This window comes from Helicoverpa armigera, chromosome 6, assembly GCF_030705265.1.
Source record: "Helicoverpa armigera isolate CAAS_96S chromosome 6, ASM3070526v1, whole genome shotgun sequence".
Classification (NCBI taxonomy): domain Eukaryota; kingdom Metazoa; phylum Arthropoda; class Insecta; order Lepidoptera; family Noctuidae; genus Helicoverpa; species Helicoverpa armigera.
The window spans coordinates 2,385,486-2,406,502 of record NC_087125.1 but is presented as its reverse complement, the minus strand read 5'-3'; the positions used below and the strand labels follow the sequence as shown (position 1 = coordinate 2,406,502).

General features: G+C 34.8%; 1 protein-coding gene across 2 annotated transcripts in view; it reads right to left on the bottom strand.

Annotated features, from left to right (window-relative positions):
- Positions 1-21,017, bottom strand: part of LOC110381084 (leucine-rich repeat-containing protein let-4) — a 322,306-nt gene that overhangs the window by 224,202 nt on the left and 77,087 nt on the right. Inside the window, exon 1 of one of the 2 annotated variants that reach the window (XM_021341295.3) lies at positions 7,667-8,033. The exons of the other annotated variant lie outside the window; for it this stretch is intronic. The gene's annotated coding sequence lies outside the window, so the exon portion shown is untranslated. Of the gene's footprint in view, positions 1-7,666; positions 8,034-21,017 lie in introns of those variants that run through there. 2 annotated transcript variants of the gene reach the window in all.

Here is a 21,017-nt window from a genome sequence, read left to right as displayed (position 1 = left end):
GCCTTGGTGACGTAGGACAGTTTATTTTAGATGCTATTGATTTTATTGATGAAGAAAATACGGTAAAAGTATATTGGGACATCAATTAGTAATTACATAGAAGAATCTTATATGGAGTAAGCATTCTAATCTAATTTGTCCATGAATGAAACAGTGAACAGCCGGATTATAATGATGATTTTATGGTGTTTCGTTAAAACAAAACATGCGCAACTGAATCAAAATAAATCTTACATTAAACAATGATTCAAAATTCTATAGTACCAATAACAAATGATGCTTCAACGATAATACTCTTTCTGACAGACTTAAAATTTATTTAAAACTTAAATCTCCAGTCAAAGTTGCCAGACTAACCTTTGAACTAATGGCTCGTGATTCGCTTTGTATTCTGTCTGTATGTTCATCGTATTTGACTAGGCGAATGGAATTTTAAATGGAACCACGCCTAGTATTAGATAGATGGCAAGACTGTTTGAAAACAAATCATTGATATCCATGGAGGTATGAAATCAAATGGTCAAGATTATTTTCAGCTTTATTAAGATCTTGTATTTAAGTTTGAACTTAAACGGTTAGAAAATCAATTGCAATTCGTATTCAAGAATAGCTGGATTCATTTAAAAATTAATCTTTACTTAGCAATGTAGTTGTGCGTGGATCTAATTTGAATATACCTACATCTTAAACACTAGCATTTATTTTCCATTTAGATCTACATTTTCAAAATCTTACCTAATATTACCTGATTCGTGCAAACATATTATTCAGTATCTCACCATCGTTTTCATGAGCCCCTTACGTTCAACTGCTGATTCATCCAGCATCCCTAGAGAGGAGAAAGATTTGGGAAGTCCCTTACGTCTCCTTTCACGGTACTGCTGTTCAACATCAACGTTTTTGGTTAATCTGATAATCTATTTTGTATCTATGGAAGATACATTTACATGTGTACGGTAGACTACACATTAGTGGTAACTGTCATGCACCTTAAATCAATAGTAATAAGTACGATTTTCATTTAAAACTGTTGCCACTGACCTGAAGTTGACTGTACAACGCATCTCTTTCCGTTACTGTTATCCTAGTACTTCTTAACGGTTGTTGGTAGGCCTCAAAGTTTTTTTCTCTGTTAATTTTCAAAAGCAAAAGTTATTTAGATTTTTGGAACATATGAACTAATTAAAAATGATGACAAGTACATTTTAAGCACGTGAGCAAAATCTGTATTAGGCTATCAAGAAACACGTGTTTCAGATAGCCTAAAGCACTTTGACTTTATTTTTGGAAACTTCGTTTTTTGTAAACATCGTTTTAATTGGTGCCTGCTAAGATAACTTAGTCATTATAAGGATAAACTTAGATTTGACCTCTAGGAGCTATTTTTTTTTCAAATCTAGATTAAAAAAATAAGGCCTCGCGCTACACGCGCGTGCAAAATAAATGGCTTCTCAACTTTTCTGAGAAGAAGAAGGAATATTGTTACTAAAGTACTTAGTACTGAATAAAATTACGCATTAATTAAGAATACTACATATAAGCTTAGTCGTTGAGATACAAATTAAGCCACACGAAAGGCCTATACGGCTTGCGACATTAAAACTTAACTAGGCATAACCTTGGCTTCATACGTGAATGTTTAAACTGTGAATTTAGCTGAGTTTATCTAGATAAAGTTAGGACAAACCTTTATTTGAAAATTAACTTCGAAACAGATGAGTAAAATCTTAAATATTTTACACAAAACTATCCTAACTCCTTCACATAGCAAATATAAAATTGAGTCTTGTAGAAGTAATTAGTACCTACCCATTTTTTTGGATTTCAAAGAATTCACCGCCTGTATGAAGATTTGACACCGTGCCGTCGGTTGATGAAAAAACAAGTGATTACTTGAGATCATGACCTGTTTCGACGTATCGGTCAATAGGTTATCATCTCGCAACGTTTTTTCAACATTTTAGTATTTTTTCAAATAATTGACTAAGTTAGATAAGTTAGACTAAACAACAGTTTCTACTTAATTGATCTTGTTTGAAGTCAAAAATGTGGTTAGTTAGAAGCAAAACTTTAGAGAGTAGATGAGCGAAAACTGTAAATGTATCTAATAAAAACTCGAGATTCTCTCAAATCTTATTAAGTCAACGTCTGTTTAAAACGTCAACTTTAAACTTAAAACTAACATAAACATTTTAGTAAGTTTGATACGACTGAAATTAATGTGAAGTGCACTCAAAGACTTGAGTCATTGTCTTAGTAATGAGGAGAGCGGCAATTCCATAATCTTATCAAGCAACTTATCTTTTATAATAATTGTACTAGTTTTAACCGTAAATATTTGAAATAGGCGAACATTTGAATAAAAATAATCACCGGTTTTGTCATGACAAAAGTTCTTCAACCTCTAATTGTTGCTAAAATCAGCATCATCTAGTTAAGCTCCTAGAATTTGTGAATACATACCTAATATTCGAATCACAAATTCAGTTTGGACGGCTAACTATTTCAGATTAAAAGTTTTTGCAAAAATGGGCTTATTAAATATAAAACAGCTCATGCATATTTAGTCGGATTAGAAGATACCGGATTATTTCTAATATTATGATAATAGGTTTAATATCTGTGGAACGTAAAACTAAGGAATAAGGATTAGCTTATTTTAAAACTAAATATAAAACAACTGAATAACTAATCTTGGGATTCAAAGAACTTTATAGACGTATTTGAAAAGCGTTCGATAATGGTAGATTTAGTGGTACAAGGATTACAATATCTACTTTGAGTTATTTAGATTTTTAAGAATAAAGGGTATATTATATCGGCTATAGAGAAGAATATGAGATAAGTTAGTACTTAATCTTTATTTGAATACGGTATAAAGATTCTACAAGAAAATAGGTATATGTCTGTTTATAAAACAATGACAGATGAAAATAACAATGTTGATTGGGTAAATGTCATTGCACGATTACGACATGACTGTCAACAGTTTCTCAGTAGAAAATAAAAGCATAAGCAGTAATAACAGTAATGAAACTGTTGGGTAATCAGTAGGTATCTCTGGGTGCGTGTCTCGCATATTATATGAGATTTTACAACCTTGAATAACCACCAACTTTTAACTTATTTTAAACTTTAACATTTTTAACTAACTAACTAACTTCGTTTGAATCAGAATTTTTTTTTGGTGAAACAAGGATTTATTAACAAAATTTAAATCATGGTAAAAATCGGTTTAATCGCGTTAAAAAATCTAAATTAAACATAAGAAAAGGAAAAATATCGGTAATTAAAATAGTTTTTCTTTATCGCAAACTTATATTTTATTCTAAACTTAATTTTTTTTTCTAAAACGGATAGCCAGTGGGGATTCTACCACATCGAGATTAACGATTTTTGTATTACCGTATCGAATCATGATTTCTAAGGAAATCTCAAATTAGCGTTAATCGACCTCATTGAATGAACTTTTGCCCAAAATATAGTGCTAAGTAGCGCAGACTCGATTCTTTGTAAGGCGTCTTCTCGATACATAGGTTTTATGAACTGTTTTATATCGATGACTCATTCGTCTATAAACAGGAAAGGATTTGCCTAAAATAGAATGACTACTGTTATAAATCCAATTGGTTATTCATTAACAGATGTAGATGAAACCACGAAACCATTAATGGCTTTTTGCCTTTCTAGGAATAATATAATAAATCAGACAGCCATTTGCTTAAAGCTAAAAATAAGACCAACGTCCGTTCTTATAAGGATTTGTTTTTCATCAAATAGAGATAGTCTACATTATGTTTAAAAATATTATTACCTACTTTATCCTCGATATATATTTAGTGCATAAAATATTTGGAGAAGTATGAGACTACGCTAATACATAAGTATTATAAAAACAAAAAAACACATAGATATGGACAAGTTTATGTTTACCACACACAATACCTAAGTTCTAGTTCCAGTAGGAACTAAATTATTTATTAAACTTAAATGGAACATGTTAACTGCAAGAAACTTATCATCCGTTTGTTTTCTAACAACTAGAAATTGAATGGAATCTGCAAATGCACAAACGAGGTAATTGTGTAATTGTATTTAGGTCACCGTAGACTAGACTGAGGGGAGAATCTAGACTAGACCATCCAGCTATATTGCTTTTGTGTTCCCGTTTATTGCCATACAAATTGATAATTACAACGGAGATAATAAGGTCTAATTTTCTTTGCAGATTCATAAGGGATCTTCTATTTGTAATGCTTCTTAATATTTTGACTAGTATTATGAAGGACCTTTTTTTTAAATCAAAGTCAAAAGTTAATTTCGATGGTGATGAATAAACAAAAACGTACCTAACTAAATAAATCAGTTCTAACGTTAATCACAAAGAGATTTAGAAATATCAAAGAATTTTTCTATTAATTCACAAACCCTTTTAATCCCTGTAGAGATGAAAAGTTTTTTGGATCAAAAAATGGTTTTATAATTCTAAATAAAATTTTAAAGAACGTAGGTAGCATTTTTTTATTAAAATCTCTGTTAAATACCTAGTATGCAGGTATTTACAGGTAGTTAATGCAGAGATGAGTCTTAAATATTTTTTAACCTATTGCCTATGAACGCATAACTTACATTTATAATTTCAAAATTCAAATGAAATATTCGTCTTGTTTTGAGAAGAAGCCCACAACTTTTAGCGAAAATCTAACAAAAAACGTATGCCTTAATATTTGATAGAAAATAAAATAAAAGCCAAGTGAGAAAAATATACAGCTATATTTCTAATTCCACGAAGGGGCTACGCCAGACTTACAATAACAACTGCTACTAGTAATTCATTAAATAAGCAAGTATTTCTATGGTTGAATATTTTTGTTTCCACTCTTAACAAATTATTATCAAACCTATGTAGGTACCTACTTCAGTGTTCATATTTGTAATCCGTCTCAAAAAGCCTAGGATCGTTATTACGCAATGTGGTTTGTTTACATTTATCGCGTTTCATAAATACGCCGACCGGTCGCATTGACACTAGGGCATGCAATTTCGGTAAAACAAAAATTACCGGTAAAAATTCGGTAATAAAAATATTTTTACCGGTAAACCGGTAAAACGGTAATTTTTGTATTTTTTTTTTAATGTGATATTATAACAATAAGATTGGGTAGTCTTAAAGCAAAAACTAAATAAATATGCAAAGTATAAGGTGGTAAACGTTTTTTGTGACGTGGGACGTAAAAAAAACATGTCAGTACCATCCGTACGCGATGTCGCCGACAAAATGCAAGAGAAACGGCTGCGATGGTACGGACATGTAAAAAGGAGTGACACCTGGGGACATCGGCAGTGTGAATGTGATACTCAATCTCAATATACTCGGTCAAAGGCGCAAAGGCAGGCCGAAACCGTGGAGGTTGAGTGTCGTAATGAATGACATGAAACTCTGCAACTCGAAGAGGAAGATGTCTATTCAGGAGGATAGAGCGAAGTGGAAGAAGGAAGATACGGAAAGCCGACCCCGTCACAAGAAGGGATAAACGTAAAGAATTACCGTAAAAAAATATATTTTTCATTAAAGTGAAAGCCCTTTTTTATGGTCAATTATCAAATGACAGCCTGGACTCTTTCTGTCTAAAACCCATGTTTTTTAGTAGGCGTTTTATGGACCAGGGTCGCGGTAACTCTTTCGAACAATCCCGCGGCCCCGGCAGGCCTTGGCCCTGCTGGGCCCCACTGGGTTTGCTGACATCTATCTCCCTGAGGAGCCCGTGCAACAACGCGCGCCGCTGACACGGGTCTGTTGTCTATGCAGACGGTGGAACGATGAGCCACCCGAACTCACCGCCCACAGACCGACGCCTACGGTGGCCGGGAGTCGTCTCTCGACCCTTGGCGCCCGTGGTGTCTTCCTAGTCCACTAAAGCGGCTGGGATAAGAGGTGCTACTCGCAGTCGCTCCGCCGTCTCCTTCTCGAGCATGACTGCTTCGCAGAAGGAGGCGACGGCTTCCCATTCCCTCTAGCTCCGGAAGGTCGCCGCTGCCTATTGCCTCGACGACAACACGGCGGTACCCTTCCCAGGCAGTGCACACCTGGACTGTGTGCTCCACCGTGTCCTCAGAGCTGTCCGCATGGTGGTGAAGTAAAAGCCCTTGCTCAGTAAGGTCATTGAGTAGGTAAAATAAGCATTAGCTACATTTGTACCTAGTATGAGCTGACAGCTATGAGGCAAAGCTAAGAGGAAAAACAGATTAATTTAGATTGTATAAATTAAGATGAGAAAGAAGATTTGTATCTAACCTAGAGATAGTTAAGGACACACAAGTTTACTTTCCTAAAAAACAGCAACTTTAACACTCTTACAATACGTAATGTATGCAACATTACATTATATTCAGGCTACATAACAAAGATTTGACGTTAAATGAACAATTGCTATATTTTATCAGAAAAAAGTAAAAACCGGTAAATTACCGGTTTCATATTATTTTTACCGGTAATTTAAAACTCGCAAAAATGGGCGATTTACCGGTAAAAACAAAACCGGTTAACCGGTATTGCATGCCCTAATTGACACTGTGTTCTCAGAAACACTGTGATAAACAAACACACAGACCAACCGTGTACAATTACATTTGTGTTTACACAATATTTTCTACTAACGTCCACAGATAAACTCATTTAGAGAAACGTAGGTTCCAGCTAAATGTTTATTTTATAAATACGCTCCACGCATCAATACGACGAATGAAATATTAGTCTTTGATTGACTTAATGTTTTATAAACACTAGTTGTTGAGAGATGAAATAAGCAGAAAATGAAGCCATAACCAAGCTTGTTGAATATAACAATAAAAATGAAGATATAAATGCTACTCTACCAAGCATTGATGAAAGCAATCACGACGCTAACGATATAGCTCTTGAAAAAGAGACAACAAAAATAAATTCCGACAAAGTTTATCTTAGTCCAAAATCTTATTTCCTTCGTAAAGTGAAATGGCTAACAATTTAAATTACTTCAGATAAAAGAGAATGTAATTAATACGGGTATACAAAAGAGAGGAACTTGAAACAATTCTGAATTCTTGACTGTGTTATAAATGCTCATAATATTAGCAGATCCTTCAACAACGAGCGGTAAGCAAAGTATACTTCGAATACCACCAATAATGGTTGGATTTGTGCCAAAATAATCAAGCAACTGGGAATGGGAATGTGTATCGTTGTTTATTTAGTATTCCAATTCTTATTGACCATTTCGATGAAACGTCCACTATGCAATTGACCTTCATTTGCGAAATAGGGAGCGATATGAAATTCTTGGCGATATTTTTTTCTTTGTTGTCTCTCGGCATCATTGCATTCAGTATCCTCAAAGCAATTTGAATATTTAGCCATTTCCATGAAATCTGCTCTACCAGCAATTGCTATTTGCTCTGAGTTTAAGTTTCTCGGAACCGGTCTAATTTTATTGTCACTGTATACCTACGGTTTCATTGATTCACTAATGTCTATCAAAATGTACATAAGATATTCGAATAAATTCGTGTTTGTGTACCTCACCTTGACTTGATTAGTCACTCTTAGCACAAACACCTACACTAACCTTATCTGAGTATAGCGGAACGCAAGTATACCTAATAATTTAGCAAGACTGTTTTTACCAACCTCAATTAAAAAATCCGGTTCCGAAGTAGGGAGATTATGTGTTTCCAATTTTAAAAGCACATTACATCCATGTAGTTCACTTTGAGGCAACGTTACACAGGACGGTACGCTCGTTGAGCACACATAACATCACATTTTGCACTTGCCAACTAAAAACAATAAACGTTGTAAAACCGACATGTATCCAGTTAGCTAAAGCCGTATTTCCCTTTACGAGAGAACGTTACGTGAACACAGACCAGTCACAGTTTATTTTATTTTTTGTTGGTTATTACGACGATTACGTGCGGAGAAGAATTCGCGGCGCGCAATACGTCCACACGCGACGCAAGCGGTCGACCGACTGAGGGAATGGGAGACGTACGATGAACGAATGGCCGTCTAGCTAGCGAACGCATCCATAGGGCGCATCCGAGTCAGACCGGCGTGATCCTGGCAAACCCTCTCGTGGCCCGAAATAAGTGTTATTAATCACACTGCTGCTGTTTTTGGTTTTATTTCGCATTAAAATTGGTCCTGTTTCTTTAGAGTTTGTAGAGGCAACGGTGCTTCATTGGAAAGGTTTAAATTGAATTGGTTTGTTGATTTTTGTGTCTACCTGCTGTCGGCAAGGTCTTTGACAGGCCGGGTATTGTTATGTATTATAGAGCGGGGTGACATCAAAGTATTGTTTAACTGGGAACTACAGCTGACGGATGACATTCAAGAATATTTGGCTGTGTTCAAAGTCAAAGTCAAAGTCAAAGTCAAAAACGTTTATTGAAAATAGGCTAGTTTCTAGCACTTTTTCACGTCAAGTAATACATAAGGACAGCACCCCCAAAACGCCCCCCTTTCACCACTTCCTAGTGTTATGGCTGGGAAGAAGAAGTGGTGAAGAACAAACTTCCCAGCAACACAGCTGTCTATTACAATTAAATATAATTAAATTACAATTATATAATTCAATATCTTTTCAAATTATAGTCACAAAAAAATATATATAAAAAACACTTGTTGTCCACTTCAGAGCTGCCATCTGCGTGTATCTGTGAAATAATCATTAATGTTATAATAAGCCTTTTTAATCAGAATATCCTTAATTTTGATTTTAAAAGAACTGTCCGTTAGTTCTAGCAAATGAACTGGGATTCTATTATAAATGCGTATACAAAGGCCCACAAACGAACCGTGCACTTTATGCAATCGATAGTTGGATGCGGTTAATTTATGTTTATTTCTGGTGTTGAAATTGTGCACGTCACTCTTTTTACTAAATAACTCTATGTTTTGCCTTACATATATTATATTGGCATAAATATATTGAGACGCCACAGTGAGAACACCAATATCCTTAAACCTTATTCACAATCATTATGTTCACAATTATTATGAACCTAACGCATGTACATATATTCGACAGAGTTTATCATTAGTCTTACTCTTTGATGTAATTTACTACGCTGACAATATTTGAAAGTCAGTCAATGAATTTTGTCCTGATGCAATTTTTAACAAAAGGCTCGGAATCGATATTTGCCTGGAGTTATATTTTACGGTCGGCCTGACTTTATGATCACAAGCTTCATAAGATTATGGGGTAAGCATCGGCGCTAACGATTCTACGTTATTTTGCGATAACATAAACAAGACAAAGAGAATCTAGTGACTTCCTGATATGAAAATGCTAATTTAAATAAGTACAATATAAACAATGCTATCAAAAACATTACAGTCACGAGAACAAACACAATTAATATTTAGGATATCCGAACTATTTCGAGTTAAACTGACACAATGAGTTTTTAACCCCAACATTGCTACAGCTTTGGATAAATCGAAAATTCCAATTACCTAACTGTTAAAAGACAAAGGAAGAATGGAATAACGGGATTTGGCTTAGCAACAGAATAATCAGGAATTGAAGTTGATGAAGATGAAAATATTAAAATAATGAAGGTTGATGTTTTTGCGATTTCCGAAGACCTTTGACTTTGCAAGAATAAATAAGCTGCACTTGAAAGAAACAAATGTGGATACATTAACAGCAATTAGCAAGCAGACATCATAAACACGTCAATAAAATATGAGTGAAACTGTGGTCTTGACTTGACTTGACCAAGTGAGCTGTTATTTATTTTTCACGATTCATTTATCAATATTTGTAAGTACGTCGTTTTGATATATGGCCGTATAAAGTAGTATCATGATACGTGTGAGAAATGGTCGCTGTTATTCTTGCTCACCTTTTTTAGCTATCGAATACAGGCTTTTATTTTCTGGATATTCTTTTATGTTACTTTTGAGGCAATTTCAAATGTGATTTTATTTGAAATGCTTTGAATCGTGTTTTCAACTTGTAAATAGTTACTTAGTTTACATTTACACATTGCTCTATAATTAAACCTTCAAATATTATAAAATTCAAAGCATTTACAATCATCAACACTATTTTAATCCTCAACAATAGCCCCCATCAATAAAGTTTTGTCCATTTTATGATTAATTTATTATCTCCATCCTTCCTCTATTGTCCTCAAAACTTTTTTGTTCACCGGATACGTTCACATCAAGATTGCGAGCGCACTCAACCAATTTTATTATGCACGCTTCAATAAAAGGCACACTGGCAATTTGTCACCGACCGTGAAATGGCTTACAGATTCATCTTTGTTGGACCACAGCGTTGGAATTACAAACTACGTAGCCGTACTAATAAATGTGGAAGTAGGTTTATCTGAATTTGAGTTTTCACAGCTAGTCCGGTCAACATTAGAGATCCTAGAATCCTTTTGTTGAGTATATGAAAAGCAAACCAAAGTAACGCAAAAACAATTTGTAAGCCAAAGCAATATGTGATGATGGCTTGAGTTTGATAGATAGAAGATTAAACCCCAATCAATATCACCCCACTAATTAACTTAGATGAATTCAGAATCAATAGGTAGGCATCTACAGCTTCATCAATTAGAGTTCAGTTGATATCGTTACCGCTATTGACACCGGCCAGACTCGAATTCAAATTCATAAATGACTTGTGTAAATTTAGTTAGGTTAGTTACATTTAGATTACGTTAGGTCAGGTCAACTTAGGTATCGCTTTGTTTGTCGTCGACCGTGAAATGGATTTCAGGTTCATCGTTATTGAACCGCAAAACTAAAATAATAGTTTGAATGACATCGATATGCGATTTCAGTTCAGTATTCAGTCGCATTATGTGCATTGTTTTCAATGCAGCTTTATTATGCAAATGTTCTGATGATCCTGTTCAATGAATTTTTTTTGTCTGTTTATCGTGGCATTCTTCCATTTATTATATTGAAAAAACTGTCAACTCATTTATTCGTCTTCCTTTATGTACTCTCGGACCGTCCTAAAAGTAATAGTATCTATCTATCCATTTATTTAATTTTGAAATAAATATTATTAGCACGTACCGTATTGCATAATTTTGCAATAAATCTTGATAGTTATACATCTATCTATCTTGTTAAAGTTCTGCCGAATATAAGCACCAGACGCTCGGGTATAATTTGTATGAACCAGACACCTCGTGTTCAGACTATTATATTTTCCCCAACTCCCAACAAAGGCATGGCGGTGGTGAGGTTTGGAATTCATCAGTGTAGTTCCGGCATCTTCCGATCGCGATTGTGTCCACAGCACCGTGAGTGATTTATTGGCGTCCATTGTTGTTCACGTCATATTATATTTACAAACACAACACATTTGCTTTTCGATATATCAGAAATTGTGGCTGGATTTTTTGATGAAATCTTTTCGTTATTTTTTTTGTTGATAGGCATCGTTTGGTCAGTAATCGGTTCGCACTACAAATCCCTGTATCGAGGATTGGCGTTCGGACAAATTAAATACGACTCCGGCTTTGTGACTGTGTACACATTTATATTTGCTGACTGTGTCAACAAAAACCAGCTCGGGGAAGCTTAAGAAAAAACAAATTATTTCAACTAACTCGCTCCTGCTTATATGAAAAAGATTGACGATAATCAAGTCGAAACGTTTTGAAATTAACGCTGTTCCTTCTCCCGGCTGTTTTTTGTTTGGTAATTTAAAAACAATTATGAAAAGGGGAACTGCCAGTTTTTGGAAGAGCTTTGCAATTATTTGTTAATGCACTTTTTTCAACATTTTTGGAATTGATGTGCGTGGTGAGTCACTAATGCTTCGCGAAAATATTTCCAGAATCACTCAAAATTTAAAAACAGTTTACACTTTTGGGCTCTGTTAGTGCAATTTGCCATTAAAACTGAATTAAAGTGTTTCTGAGAAAAGATTTTGGCATTCAATTTGGCACTACAAAAGAATGAGAGCTTCCTCCTTGAATATTTTCAAAAACCTACATACATTTTCATCATACTTACTACAGTATAAAACGGATTTCACTAAGAACACGAACAAGATTCACATAATAACGACCGAATCAGGTTTTTGCTACTTCGGTTCACTATCTAGAGTTAATCTGAAACTGCGCGAGTGCAAGCTTTAATAGCTATAGAACTAGTAATTTTGATATGAATATTCAGTGAAGCCGAGATGAAGGTAGTGCTGGCATATTTTGAGTTCTCAACTATGAGTAAGACGTCCAATTCATGGACTGCAATCTAATCCACTGCAGGGTATAAAAACCATATTAACGAAACATACAAACCGCTATCTTCTTCCATCTGATTTATATTAAGATATGAATAAAATGATGAAGATCAATTTAAAAGAACCAGATACAAAGCTTGTTCACCAAAACAATAACAGTAAATGGCAAAACATTCAAACTAACAACGTCATCAAACAGAAGACGCGATAAAAACAAATGATATCAACATACGCGTTTATGTTAACTTTTATACGTACCATCAAAAATATATCATAACAATCCATATCAGATCTCACATGCCCTATATTCGTAACAAGTTAATTCTTGTTCACCATAAAAACGTTCATTTTTCGCGGCACTACGAATCCCCAGGTTATCATTCGATGGAATTATTATGCCAAACACACAACTTGGAGCGATTTGTTCTTTTACAACAGTTTCTGCTTGAAATTCTGGCGGGAAATGTTTGATTTTTGGATCTCTTTCACAAGATTTGGCGAATGCAAAAATGTGGTTTTAATTTTTACAATTTTGCTCATAGTACCTCTTTGCCATAACTTCCCCATATTTCACTAACAGCTTAGCATTACCAATGAGAAGTCTTATCAAGTTACGGTATTAAATTCCAGGAGAGCGATGGTATATAAATTTGCCAGTGCTCGTTTATCGCATGTGAAGATGACAAGGCTGACCCATTTTTCTGAGCTGACCTAACATTTCATGTAAGATGTTATGCAACTGATGTAGTCCGTCATATATGTATCGATCATTCCGCAATTTTCTCGTACTGAGGAATCTCAATGAAGAAGTCGTAACATGACATGTGTATTTCAATCAAATACTCGAACAACAGACATTGTATCATCAATAATATTTTGGGATGGTGCCAACGTAATACTGACCACTGACTTTGCCATATCTACATCGTTCCGTGATATAATATTTTCCTTACTGGTTTGATCTTTAATTTTCAGCAGCTTCCTACCCTAAAGAGAACTCGACGTTGAATAGATAAAATACGGCTCAATGGTTCCATTCCATTTGATCGGTTTTAATGTAGATGTTTTTGATAAACTTTTGTAACATTAATGAATTTATTTTTGAGTGCCCCAAGCAGTTTTTCCTTCCTGGACGTGGTCCTACTTTTTATTTAGGCAATAAAGGAATTAATACTGAATTACTCAGTAAGTAAAAACATTAATGAGGCGAAAAACAAACAACAGAATAAAATGACTTGTCAAACCTCAGATTACTAAATAGTTGCGTCAAACCTATAAAAACCACAGAGCAGCTCGAAAAGAGATTTAAACAAAATTCCCAAACAAAGAACAATTTGCCTACATATCCATGGCCCGCATCGTATAACATTTTAATGGGGCATTACGGAAATGTTTAGATCAGTGGCGATAGCGAGGAAAGCGTCATACTTACATTTGTGTCGTATGATTTCAATAAACGGTCTCCCTTCGAGCATAAATAATGCATGTCGAATTGTTGGGCCCCGTATACCGAGATAAAGATCAATAATAATGCTACATCTGAAAGATGCTTTTGTGTATCCCACAGATCATGATGTCGTCAACGTAAACTCACCGGAATATGAACTCTAACCTTTAAAATATAAAAATGATATTTGCTCATACATTTTTTACAATAACCACTTGCCGATTGACCAAGCGACTGTTTGTAATAAATAAGTTGATTCAGAGAGCCAGTGACGTATCTAGGACAGTGGTTTTGATTATCATTAAGCGTTACTCCGTGTTACTTGTTAAACTTTATCGGTTAATGCAACTTGATTGATTTCGTACGAATTAAAGGAAATTAATCTTTTAATGTTGCTCTTTAAATTACAAGTGGGTTGATCTCGTGGCATGAATTACTTACGAAATATCGGATTGCTAATTATAGCCTTGCAAAGTTAATGTACGGTAATGAGTATGTTCGAGTTATGTTAACGGGATGTTTGATTTAAACTGGAGTTATTTTAGAAGGTAAACATTAATGTGCTCAGGAAAATTTGATGTAATTACTTTAAACATCTATCTATCATGTACAACTTTACACGTTTGAATATCCTTAATATCTATATATTCTTCCAAAACTTAAACATCTAATCGACTTCAGTACACACTTTTTACGCAATAGTTTCATTTGAACCGACATCCAATAGCACTCGACCGGTTTCAGCCATCTTTTTTTACATACTCGTTCCGATTGATAAGGAGTCTTCGTTCACTGTTACTGCAAAAGTATTTTAATCAAAGCGAACAATTTCTGTTCGTTCGTGTAATGTACTTTCTCTTTCAATTTCTTTCGAGGCTAGTTCGATTGCTTTTACTTTTGCTCCGAGCTAAAGAAGTTTGTATTGTTTTTACTTTTTCGATTACTCCTAAATCATTTTGACGCAGCAAAAAATGTCTTGAAACGAAACGGTGATCGATTTGCTATGCTAATTATTTTGTTGTTTTACTCATCAAGTGAAAGGGATACATTCTTGGATTATGAGTTTGCAATTTCGAGAATTTGGGCAAAACCACAAAAATGATGTTGGATATAGCCAGCTTCCATTTCTATTTCCAAACATTTACACATACATAGAAAGAGTCTTTTCACACCAAATTCGACCGATGGCAGTAGGTCAAAAGCTTGATTTATTTGAGTTCGAAATTCTCGATCCAGAAGTAGATCTGGACCTGATAAATGGTAGCATACTTGTATCATTTTCCAACGTTATATTTTTACCGGCAAACTGTGAGAACTCTATACGTCATACTCTTAGGAGTCCAGGTATTTTAGGAGTGATTTTATTGTTTATATATCTGAAAATTATTACCGTTTGGACCTCAATTTGCTTTGTATTTTTAAGCTTTGTTCATAGAAATGCAACAACAAGTCTATTTATTGCAGTTAAATCATTGACTCCGTGAAGTAATTGTAATTGATTAGCTATACCAAAAGCTTCTGAACTTCGTGGAATAATCGTGTTGATAACTCTTAGTTCTTATAAATGAATTTTCCTTATTGATATTTGCAAAACTATTTTATTTTGTAAACTAATGTTTATCCTTAGCAACTGGATAGTTGAAATCATGGGATTCCTTGTTTTTATTATTTATGTGTTCGCCATTGAAAACATCTACTTTAACAGCGTTACTTACCAATCAAACTGTCGTTGGTATTACATTATTGATGTGTAAATGGCCACTCTTTCTGCTATTATAAATCATTGATTACTATGTATTTATAATTGGCCGCTCGTGAAATGATTGATATTCAACGCATCAATTTTGTGCCATTTACCGTTGATTTACCGTATGAAAATTATCGTTAACTTCACATTCACACACTATATTGTAATAGGAGAACTTATATGTAAATCAATTTGCATTCCCATTACACGGTTTATACCTCGCTTAAACAGACTTGGGATGTAAATGAACAGTTCGAAAACCGAACAAGTTTCCTCATTCGGAAGACGATTAATCTTTTTGAAGCAAACAAAACATATTCATATCGAAAAAACGTTCTATAAAATCAAAAGCCTCTCAAGACAATGGGCCAGACGATATTAATCTCGCTCCCTGCATTTGAAAATTCAATATTTTTATTGCTATTTGAAGTCTACGAAGAAATAATCGTTCACGTGCACCGGATGTCAAAATCAAAGGGAACCAGCCATTCACCGACCCTTTTGAGTCAAAATCGCGGTTTAATGCCAAAACAAGACTTATTGTCGATCGACCAACTTACGATTACACACCGGCTTCTCATAACAATCTTTAGTGCTTCGTAATAAGGTTGAATATTGTATGGCACTAATTTTTTAGGGATACGCGAACGGTTTACATCCCGCTCATTGACGCCGCGGCTCTCGGACGGAACTCGTAAAATCGAAACAGAACGCTGATATAAAAGGAAAGGCAGATGAATATCGAGATGAGAAAACCGCTATTATGCATGAGATACACCGGCCGAATGTTCGGTGAACCAGAAAGATGAACATTTAACGATCTCCTGAGCGTACTATCCATTAAAATGTATGTATTCCAAAAGAATAAGCTACACTGATAGTGCTTTGAAACTGATCGGAATTTCGATATCAATTTTTATCGGACTCATAGTCTTATCGATTTCAGGAATAGCTTCATCGATAGGTGCTATCAAAACAAGAATATACTTGTCCATTCAAGGATATGATGTCACATAACCAACCTTATCTAAATCTGGTATTACTTTCAGTTCAGAATCAAAATAGTCAAGTCCACTCCTCATATTTCTTGTTCCTATTTAAAGCGAAGGTAGAGAGAATACAATAAATTAATTTTAAACACAAACTACTCAATAATTTCCGTGGCACAGAGCCAGTGTTCCAGCTACAATTGTTAGTGTATGCCGCGTAACGAGAAAATGTATTTATAAACTGTGTGACTAATGTGGGCAAAATATTATACCGGTAAGCTATAAATGTGGTTCTATTCATCATCGGTATCTGTTAATCCGGAAATGTGATCATTGAACAATGCTTTGTTTTGTCAGTGTGTTTGATTGGAGTTTGATGAACTACTCCATCTAACGAAATAAAAAGAAGCCTTAGCCTTGCTTGATATTTATCAAACAATGAAAGATATTTTTAGTTTTTCCTGAGATTAGCGCGTTTAAACAATCAAAAGTTTCAGCTTTATATTAATATTACTATATAAAGAACAGCTTATATTATTAGACCACAAAATGCAAAGTTATCATAACTTGTCTGAAGAGCTCTTCAATCGAAGTTCCTTCAAAATTCGGTTGTTAGCGGAATGGTCATTCAAGATTCTAGTTCAAATACCTCAAGTTCCTAAGCATCGGCAATATTGAAAGACAACGTTTGAAGACGTTTAGTGAATTGTCAGGCAGAGTAGCTGCAGCTATTACGTCCATTTTAGGAATCGCTAACAGCTTGGAGTAATTTGATAGGCTAGGGAAATGGATGACCAGGGTAGGCAGGATAGTGATAGTGGAAATGTAAGACATAACGTGTCAAATCACATGACCTTATCGATTTGAAATGTCATTTCCATCCATGTTTTATGTTTCGACTACCCTAAAAAGACATCTTGGCAAGCGATAAACTTTTCAATGACCACTAAACACTTTATGCTCGCCATACTAAAAAACCCGTGTGTAGCCACAAAAGAACAGCGAGACACCAGTTTTATTCTCAAAAAAGAGGATCGCACAATTTCATTCTGTTCTTGGTTCCCTTGCGAAAATTTATTTCAATAGTACATTTCGCTCATTCGGAGTTTAAGAAAGGATTCGAGTAAGTTCCAGTGCATCTTTAGCGTGCTATTAATTTGTCCTTTGTACAGGACACTCAACTTCAAGGACGTGCCAGAGACGCCAGCGAGAAGCCTTCAAGACAATTACCATTGAGAGGATTTCCTAAAGTTTTATAGATTTCATTTTATTCGATCTGACTGAACGTTGTTAGCTTCTTTTACATTTTAAAGCTCTCTCGAATTCTTTTGCGTGCGAAATGGATTTATCGTGGAATTTCGATTTGTTTTATTTTGTTACTAAGTTGTTACCTTCGTTATTTCGGTATCTAAAATAATTCCAGATATTTTTAAGTAAGTAGGATGAATATTTTAAAGCTAATAGTGTTTCTGGAATAAACAATTAATTTGAAAGCTAATACGTTATCGTTCGTTTTCCATATTGTGTGGCAAAGAGCTGTTAATATTACGTGGATAAAAGCGGAAGCTATAAAAATACAAGATTTATTGCATATTGCTGCAGGTTTAAATGCTTACACTTTCTTCAACGCAGATTGTGTTTAAATTCAATTTATTTTTAATTCTTAAGGCTCCTTATTTTTATTTTATTTCTGCTCATAGCGAGAGCTAGGATTGCGGGGTAATTAGAATACCTGTATATTATATTCTTTCAAGATTGTAGAATTGAAACATATCTCTTGAGAAGACTTTTTGTTCTGAACGAATTTTAAGTCCGGCTAGAACATTTTGATCCTATCAAACCAAGGTATGGTTATGAAGTATACCTCAAAAATCCTCGGGGTTAAAAAAAAGCTAAACAACGCACTGCATCTCGCAATAGGCTTACCATCGGATTGCGTCCAAAAATATCCAAAACACCATCTTCTACACGAAACCCATTGTACTTCGGATTACCAAAACGAAAATGAACCTCAAAAAATCCGCCAACAGAATCCATTAGGTAACCGCAATTTTGGCGTCTATTATTTGTGTATTTTTTTTAAGTATCTTTAGCCGCACACTGGAGATTAAACAGTCGGCCGACTGTTGGGGTGATGGTAGAAAAAAAGTATTTTTTAGGAAATCGTGTATTCAATTACAGTTTTCAGTACATGTATATCATACCGGTCAAATACATGATCTTTGCTGTTTGCGCACTCCCAAACATCATTATTACAATATCTTTTTGAAGGGAAATCATCAAATGTTGCCGGTTGCCGCTGTGGGTTAGAAGCGTGAGGTAGTGTCAGACTCTTACTGACTAAAACCCATCATGTTAATTCTTAAGCCTTTTACGTACCAGCGTCGCGGTATCCCTTTCGAACAATCCCGCAGCGACTCCCATACATTTCCGTACTTATCAAGGGCCGAAACAAACTGTCGGCCGGCTAAAAGTTGCCAGTGTGTAGGAGCTATGGTAGGAAGTAAGGTTCGTTTCTCTTATTATGAAGGATGCTGGAATGATGAATTGCTCGTTGATCTCTTACTGCGATTATATGTCTGAAACTCCTTCTGTTGTTGTTTACTTGTCTGTTTTATTTGATGGGAATTGTGTGAATAATGTTCTGTTAGGACAAGATTTTGTATTGATATTGTTTCATTTCAAGGTGTTGTTGCTAAAGTTTCTAGTAAATTAAAAGTAAGTGACGTCTGTGTTTCTTCATTTGCGGCAGTTTAATTAGGTACTACTACTACTACCACCTTGAATTGGAATCATCTAAAACGGTAGGAGTAATTACGGAGTATTTTTATGTTGAAGTGATACGCTAAATTGTTAAATTAAATTGAGAGGTCTTTTTGTTTTATTTTTTTGGGGTGTCAGAAAACACACATATTTGACATCTCATGTCAGCTTATTAGGTAGAAACTGCATTTACCAACATTCTTCAGTTAGTGTTTAAGTTATAAAAACTCACTAAATACTTATTAAGGCGAATATTCTTGGTCAATCAAAAACTTTTATAGCTTCGATACTACACACAGCGGTGTCGGTTAACATGTTAGAAGCCACAACCTCAAAGAAAACGTTCATAAACGTTGATATTCTATCATCTGATAATAAAGCATCGAGTTACAGCACAAAGCACAAACAAACAAACTAACAGAACAATGCGGAATTGTTCATTAAACTAGTTATCGGTACTTGTCTTGGAGCAGTTAACCAGCTGGATACAACATGGACACCAATGTCTATGCGAAAAAGATGACAAGGTGAGGCAAAGTAACAAATAGTGACGGTAGTACAGTCATGCATTATCGTAAGATAACATCTTTAGTTATGAACACACATGACAAAATTGACAAACACAAATTGTAAACTTGATGCACACATTTGTTAAGTAACAATGTACCTATCTGTACAAAAAGAAAGAAACTTACGCCGAACTTTTGCCTCCTAACCTAGGAGCCTGTGTTTTAGGAGACAATATTGATTGACACTCTAAATTACATGATTAAGTAGTGCCTAACCGCACAAACCAGTAACACCGGCATTTTACCTTTGGCAGAGGGTAAGTTAAGGTGATCGCGTATCCTGTAGGTTACACAGTCTGAGCTACTTGTAGTGGCACTACGGACTATGATTTATATTGTTTTTCTTTGCAGCAAACTGTGGTACGGTGAAGTTTGATCGGAGTTTCGGCAGGTATGGTAGCTGTTTATTTTTTATGAACTCTGTGATACTGGTGGTACAGTTGTATCAATACCTAGTAGTGCACTGTAGAATCAAAAGAGTAAAAGCTACTAGCTTAAGCCTTTGCTCTTTGTCTGATTTTTGTTTTAGTAGTATTCGTTTTAACTCTACTTAGTTTTTCTGTACCTATACTGCAGAATTAGCTATGAAGATGAACTAAGAAGTAACTGTAACTAACCTAACTACCGGTTATGCCAATGGTTGAGTTTGAAGATAATCGGGAATCTCATCACACTTTTAAGACAGGCGACTGATATAGACCTCTTTTGAACTATCGGCCGACTAAAGGTTTCTAACTATTGTACTTTCAAAACAGGAGGTTCTGAATTCAGATGTAGGTTATTTAAGCTTTTGATGGTTACTGCAGAACTCATCCAACATGACCATTTTAAATTCTAGCTCCACAAAATTTTAACTCTATTAAAATTTTACTTTCGAAAATATTTTGCTATCTCACGTTACCCTGGGTTTACAGAAACAAAATGTTCCACGTTCAAACACAAATACCTGGAATGGCAACCAACATTTGTTGACCGGACAAATATTAGTTGCACATACACACACACACATATATGCAGATAGCTGTGTAAGCCGGGCTTAGTATTGCAACAATTATTCCGTCACTTCGCCGTGTAAATTGTGTCATAGCTATTTTGTTTTGTGATGTTTGGTTAGTATGAAAGATTTAATTTGACTTTTATTTTAGGTACAAATAAGTTTTAATGAGATTCAGTATCTCATTAGTTAATAACTAGCTTCCGCTTTACTATCTACAAAATATAACAAAACAAAACACATAGGTA